Raw genomic sequence first — 6,946 nt, forward strand, 5'->3', positions numbered from 1 at the left:
CGGCACCGCATTCAAAATGCACTGCAGTTGTGATTGTATAGTGGGTGTATGGATTGGGATCTGTAGTAGGTGTCAATGTTAAATTAACAACACCCCAAAAGCATTCTGCCTGCACCAGATTGCATGGTACAAAAGTATCAGGACCAGTTGTAGAGTGTTTCCAAAAATAGGTAATGAACTACTTTTGGTGCAACAGTGCGATTTAGGCCCATTCAAAATAAATATGAATGAGCTCAAACTGTATTGCACTAAATCACATGTAAATTGCACAGGAATTGCATAGTGTGAACAGAGGCTTAATGCATAACACATACTGATAAGATGGTTTTTAATTACATCTTCCTGCCCTGCCATCATTTTCCCAGGGCGAGAAAGTGTTAATATAAACATCCTTCAGAACAAGCCACTTGTGCGTGTCCCCGGGGGGCAAACAGCGCGGAGATCGGTGGTGTAGTGTGTGGCTCGGACACACCGCATTTCCGATCACAATAAAGAGCCTATGACGTACGCTCTTTACCACGTGATCAGCTGTGTCCAATCACAGCTGATCACAGTCAGTTATCGGCATTCCTTTACTCGCGCTGATGGCGGCTCTCCTGACAAGTGAGGAACTGTACTGACAATCAGTGCATTGATTATCAGTGCAGTCTCATCAGCGATGCCCACCTGTGATGCCAATAAGTGCCCACTAGTGGTGCCAATCAGTGCTGCCTTTCAGTGCCCATCAGTGATGCATATCACTGCCTCCTATCAGTGCCCACTTGTGCTGCATATTAGTGCCTCCTCATCAGTGCAGCCTATCAGTGCCCTTCAGTGCAGCCTCATCAGTGTATACCAGTGAAGGAAAAAAAATTACTTATGTAGCGCTACCCCCGAAGGAGCTGCTGGTTTGTTTTTGGGATCGGCATATTGAGTTACCTTGATATGGCCCAGGGGTGCAGTGGCAAAAACAAACAGTGAGCGAAGGTCCAGACAGTGAATGAAGGTTTTTTCCAATGCTTTATTTTCCAGGCCAACACAGCCAACATCAACATAAACTGGGAAGGATAAAGTTGATGAATAGAGAGAGAGGAAGAACCTTGCAGTATCAGGCCTGGATATTAAATGGAGCAGTCAGTACTGCTCTGTATAGTACCAATTTGTAACTCGTCGCCACTCCAACTGAGTGGGTAAAGTACCCCTGGACATACCTGTTTCTATAAGCCTGGCAGCCGAGATGTCACTTAGGATTTCTGGGAGGAACAGGCCTGTCTCTAGGGCCTCTGCCACAGGCCAATTACAATAACTGAGCTAGGTAGACAAATGGAGCGAATCCTCCCAGTAGATTTCTGCATTGGTCACCTGATGACAGCAAACATACCTGTCAGTACTCTGGTCACCGGATCCCCAATTGGTTTGTTCAGGCTCTGTTGGACGACCTGCCTCCGGGTCCTCCTCAAACCGACTCCCCAACCGAACGGCACCCAGCCTGGGATCTTTTCAATAGAACCGGGAACTCAGTAAGTCACTGGGGTCCCCTTGTACCTCCAGATGAGGTTCCAAGTAGACTGCAATTATGGCCAGGTGGGCCACGCCGGCAGGGTCCATGGATGCGCGCACCCTGAAGGTGGATGCCACACCTGGAACGGGGACCCCGCGAAGATTTTAGAACACATGACAACTGTCACAGATATACTCCCCTCCAGCACGCCCCGCGAAGGAAAAAGCTCCTCTGATTGGCTGCTGGAGAAACTTACTCCGCCAGAACCCCTCTGCCGCCAACTGCTGGCCAGGGATGGCATTGCATCCCTGGACCACAGACTGACCCAGTGGACATTTCTGGTATGACAGAAGTCCCAAAATGTAAACAAATTGTGAATGGGAGCAAGGTAACTCTCCCATTCCCCACTAACTTTAGCGTAGTGCCCATACTGAAAGTAAGGAGGCGCTACACTTATTTAGAAAATGTTGTAACAGAAACTAAGAAAAGAACTGCACATACTATATTTACCATTCTTCTAATATATAGTGTTGTTTGACACATTCTGTATGATAACTTTTTGTTTGTACAAATTATCCAGAAAAAAAAAAATTATAGAAAAAAAGAAACAAAGAAAAACATTTTTTTCCCCAAATTTTTCGTTCTTTTTTCATTTATTAAGCAAAAAATAAAAAACTCAGCGGCGATTAAATACCACCAAAAGGGGGGGCGTGTCCAAGATGGCGACGTGAGCGGTCGCATCCTCCGTGAGCTCCGCCGGCTTCTCGCTACTTACCCGCTTCCAAGCCCTGCAGCCGCCTGATCACCCGCTCGCTACCAGCTGGATGAGGCGGGGGACCCCCCGGGCGCAGTCCGGAAAAGGCAAGAGGCTCAAATTCCCTCCGCAGCCGGAGATATCACCGCCCGCTTCTCCGGCCTTCCACGTGGAGCCGCGCGCCACGCGCTCTTCCCGCATGGCGGCCCAGCCGCCTATGGACGCCTCGGATCCTCGGCCGTCCTGGCTCCCGGAGGTGATGGCGGCTATAGCCACATGCCAGTCCACCCTGACGACGAAAATCGAGGAGGTACAGATGGACGTAGGCCTTATCCGGCAGGATATGGACAAGCTCCGATCCAGGGTCACGGAGACGGAACAGCGCATCGGGCTGCTGGAGGATGACTCTATGGAGCAATCGGCGTCCCTCCGCACCCTCCATACTAAAGTTAAGGCCTTGGAATCCAGGGCGGAGGACGCCGAGAATAGGAACCGGAGAAATAATCTCCGCATCATCGGCCTCCCGGAGGGGGTCGAGGGCAGGGATCCGACGGCCTACGTGGAGGACCTGCTGCGCTCCGTCCTTCCGGACGCGCGCTTCTCCCCCCATTACACCGCAGAGAGGGCGCATCGGGTCCCCCCTAAGCAGGGACCCCCGGGAGCTCCCCCGAGGACATTCATACTGCGGCTGCTTAACTTTAGGGACAGGGACGAAGTCCTCCGCGCGGCCAGGCAGCAGGGGGAGATCTGCTTTGAGAACACCAGGCTGATGATATTCCCCGACTACTCCGTCGAAACCCAGAGGCAGCGCAAGTCCTTCGACCAGGTCAAGGGAGCGATGAGGGCCCGGAACATCAAGTATAGTGTCCTCTTCCCGGCCAGACTCCGAGTGCAGGATGGTGAGTCCCTCCGTTTTTTAAACACCCCGAGGGAGGCCTCTGCCTGGCTTGACACCCTACCTCCGCATGGCTGATGAGGCACCCGTGAGTATTTGCCTTCTCCCTGGATTTGTACTTTGTTCCTCTCGGATGGGATTCCCGGCCCGGTTCCCGGTGCCCGGCGTCCCCCCCATGGTTCCCTTTGCCCCCTCCTTGGAGGTCCCCTGTCTGGTGCCCCTCTGACCCTGTCTTTCCCTCCCCGTGTTTCTCGGGGTGAATGACTTCCGTTCCCCAGCCTCACCCTCTATTGACACTGCCCTGGATTCTCTGTTGGGGACCCCTGTACCTGTGGGCTTATTGGGGGGTGGGGATGTTCATCCTTGGGGGATTGCTGGGTGGTTATCCCACCGAGAGACGTTTTTTCTTTTTTTCTTTCTTTTTTAGTTTTTTCTTTGTAACGTAAAGATTTGTGCCCCTGATTACCTCAGGAGACTGCTCTGGAAAAGCCTTCTCATTTGCAGCGTGATTGTGCCCTTCACCTCGGGGGGGGGGGTTTCCCCCTTTTTTTTTTTTTTTTTTTTTTTTCTTTTTCCCCCCCCTTTCTGTTTTTGTTTCCCGCTCCTTTTATTTGGGGGGAGGGCTGCAATGGCTGGAGTTCACCATCCTGGCACTGGGACATGGAGGAGGTCTTTTTGCTCCTTGAACTACTACCCTTCATGTTCTCCTGCCCATTCGCCTGATAACCCTTCTTCGAGAGGCCGGGAGTGGAGGGGCGTCGTGCTCAAGTGGACACCCCCTGGATTGACTGGTGGGCGTAGCCTCGCCGCTTGCACATTTGCCCCCCTTTTTGCAGCCAGCGTGCTGAGTTGGGTTTGGGGAGTGGAAGCTCTTCCTAGTTTTGGGGGAATGAGTGGGGTGGGGGGGGGGGACTGTTGCCCTTCACGGGCTGATGTTATTATGGGTATTCGCCCCTTTTATTTCATCATTTTGTTTTTGGTTTTTGTTTTATTTACTGTTCAGATGTTTTATTGACTATATATGGTACAGCTTAAAGTTTAAATTTAGAGTGATTGACTCGTCTCGGGTCCTGGCGGCAGATTCCATGGAGCCCCCCTTCTTTGGTCCGCCAAATTTCCCTCCCGCTGATTACAATGACGGCGCTTAACATTATGTCATGGAACACCAGGGGCCTTAATTCTCCGGTTAAGAGGTCACTGGTGTTCCAATTCATTAGATCTCATGCCCCTCACATTTGCATTCTTCAGGAGACCCACCTTGTGGGCAGTAGAACCTTGGCTCTTAAAAAGCCGTGGGTGGCCAGCCACTATCACTCCACATACTCCACCTTTGCTAGGGGAGTGAGTGTCCTGGTTAATAAATCCCTACCCTTCCAGCTCCTCGACCTGGCGCTGGACCCAGACGGCAGGTATGTGGTCATCAATGCTAGAATCCATTCCCAGACTTGGTCCATTGTCGGTCTCTACCTGCCCCCCCCAGCCTCCCTTGTACTGTTGAACAAGATAACTGCCATCCTTGCTGACTTTGCCTCAGACCACATGATTTTGTTGGGAGATTTCAATATGGCCCCTGAACCGGGCGTGGACAGGATGGCTGGTGTGGGTCCCTCATCCCCGGGACTACTCTCCTGGGCCGAGGCCTATGGCTTGACTGACGTCTGGAGGTGGAAACACCCTCAGGAGCGGGCCTACACCTGTCACTCTGCCTCGCACGCTTCCTTCTCCCGCATAGATTTGGCCTTCGCTGGTCAGTCAGTCCTGTCTAGGGTCAAGGAGGTCAGGATACTTCCCCGGGGAATCTCGGACCATGCCCCCCTGTTGGTGTGCTTGGGTGATGCGGGGAACCCTGCCAGGCTATGGAGACTCTCGAGATTTTGGATCTCGGACCGTGATGTGGAATCTCAATTTACAGGGGTCCTTGACGGTTTCTGGGCCACTAACCCGGCCTCGGCCTCCTTGAGTGTGGTTTGGGACGCCTTTAAGGCTTTTGCCAGGGGTCAGTATCAGACCATCATAGCGCGGGTTAGGAGGGAGAGGCGCTCTGCGCTGGTTGCGGCTGAAGATGCCGCTGCGGCGCAGGAGGCGCTTTACGTCCGCTCCCGGGAACCCCAACACTACGTTAGGCTCCAATCCCTGACAACGGAAGTTATGTCCCTTCGTACCTCCCTGACTCAAAAGAAAGCCCAATCCCAACGTATATTTGAGCAGGGTGAGAGATCGGGTAGGCTCCTGGCCTGGCTCTCTAGGGAGCGTTCGGGGGGCATGTCTGTCCCCCAGATCGCTGGTTCGGATGGGGGTCTCCTATACACCTCGGAGGAAATTAACCACACCTTTGCTACGTACTATCGTCGCCTCTACGAATCGCAGGTGACCTTTGCGGATGACGAGTTGACCCTTTACCTTGACGAAGTCGATGTCCCTGTCCTGACCAACAAATACAGAGACTGCCTGGACAGACCTATCTCCCTGGACGAAATCCTTACGGCGCTTAAGACTATGCAGCCGGGTAAGACTCCTGGGCCTGACGGTCTCCCTGTTGAACTTTATAAACAATATCCTGACGTACTAGCTCCTAGGCTGCGGGAGATGCTGGTGGCGGCTGAACTTTTGGGTTCCCTCCCCGACTCCATGGGCGATGCAGTGATTGTCGTTATCCCGAAACCGGGTAAGGATCCCTCCCTGTGCCCCTCCTATAGGCCCATTTCATTATTAAATGTTGATGCCAAGCTGCTGGCTAAGGTCCTTGCTATTCGGTTGAACACGGTTATCACGGCCCTGGTCCACCCCGATCAAACGGGTTTCATGCCGGGCAGGGGTACTGACATCAATTTGAGGAGACTCTTTTCCCATATAGCCAGGGCGGATGACAGGGGTCAGACACTGGTGGCCTCCCTCGACGCCGAGAAGGCTTTCGACTCGGTCGAGTGGAGGTACCTGTGGGCAGTTCTCGCCAAATTTGGCTTTGGTCCTAGATTCATCTCCTGGGTTCAGCTCCTTTATAAGGCTCCCCGGGCCAGAGTCTGTACCAACGCTTGCCTCTCGGACCCTTTCCCGTTGGAGCGGGGCACGAGGCAGGGCTGCCCCCTCTCTCCGGGGCTCTTTGCACTCGCCATAGAGCCCTTGGCGGCCCTCATTAGGGCAGATGAGGGCATACATGGAATACGGGTTGGTCCTCTCCATGAAAAAATCTCCCTATATGCGGATGACGCCCTGTTATACTTGGCTGACTCGGCTGACTCCCTAGGTAAAGCCTTGGCCCAGTTTGACCGCTTTGCCGGCTTCTCCGGAGTCCGTATAAACTGGGACAAGTCGGAGCTTTTCTCCCTCCACCCCTCCCCTATCGACTCTAACGCCCGGTCGCGGCTTAAGTGGGTTCAGGAAATTAAGTACCTGGGGATAAAGATTACGGTGGAGTTGGGGGACTTTGTGACGCGTAACCTTCAGCCTCTGATGAAACAGGTCACTGCCAACTTCGCGGCGTGGCGCTCACTCCCTTTGACACCGGTGGGCAGAATTAACCTCCTTAAGATGGTGCTTCTGCCCAAATTTTTGTATTACTTTAGGAACACCCCGGTCCATCTTTGCAGAGCCTTCTTCAAAAAACTTGAGAGTCAGGTGGGGACATTTGTCTGGGCGGGTAAGGCTCCTAGGATAGCTAAAAAAACTCTGTATTTGCCCCTTTCGGGTGGTGGCTTATCGCTCCCGAACTTCCAACTGTACTATTGGGCGGCTGTCCTGGTCACCGTTCGGTGGTGGTTTGCCCAACCCAAACAGAATCCGGCGGTTACGTTGGAGGCCGCCATTCTGGGCTCATATG

Source organism: Rana temporaria, chromosome 2 (genome assembly GCF_905171775.1).
Source record: "Rana temporaria chromosome 2, aRanTem1.1, whole genome shotgun sequence".
NCBI classification, from domain to species: Eukaryota; Metazoa; Chordata; class Amphibia; order Anura; family Ranidae; genus Rana; species Rana temporaria.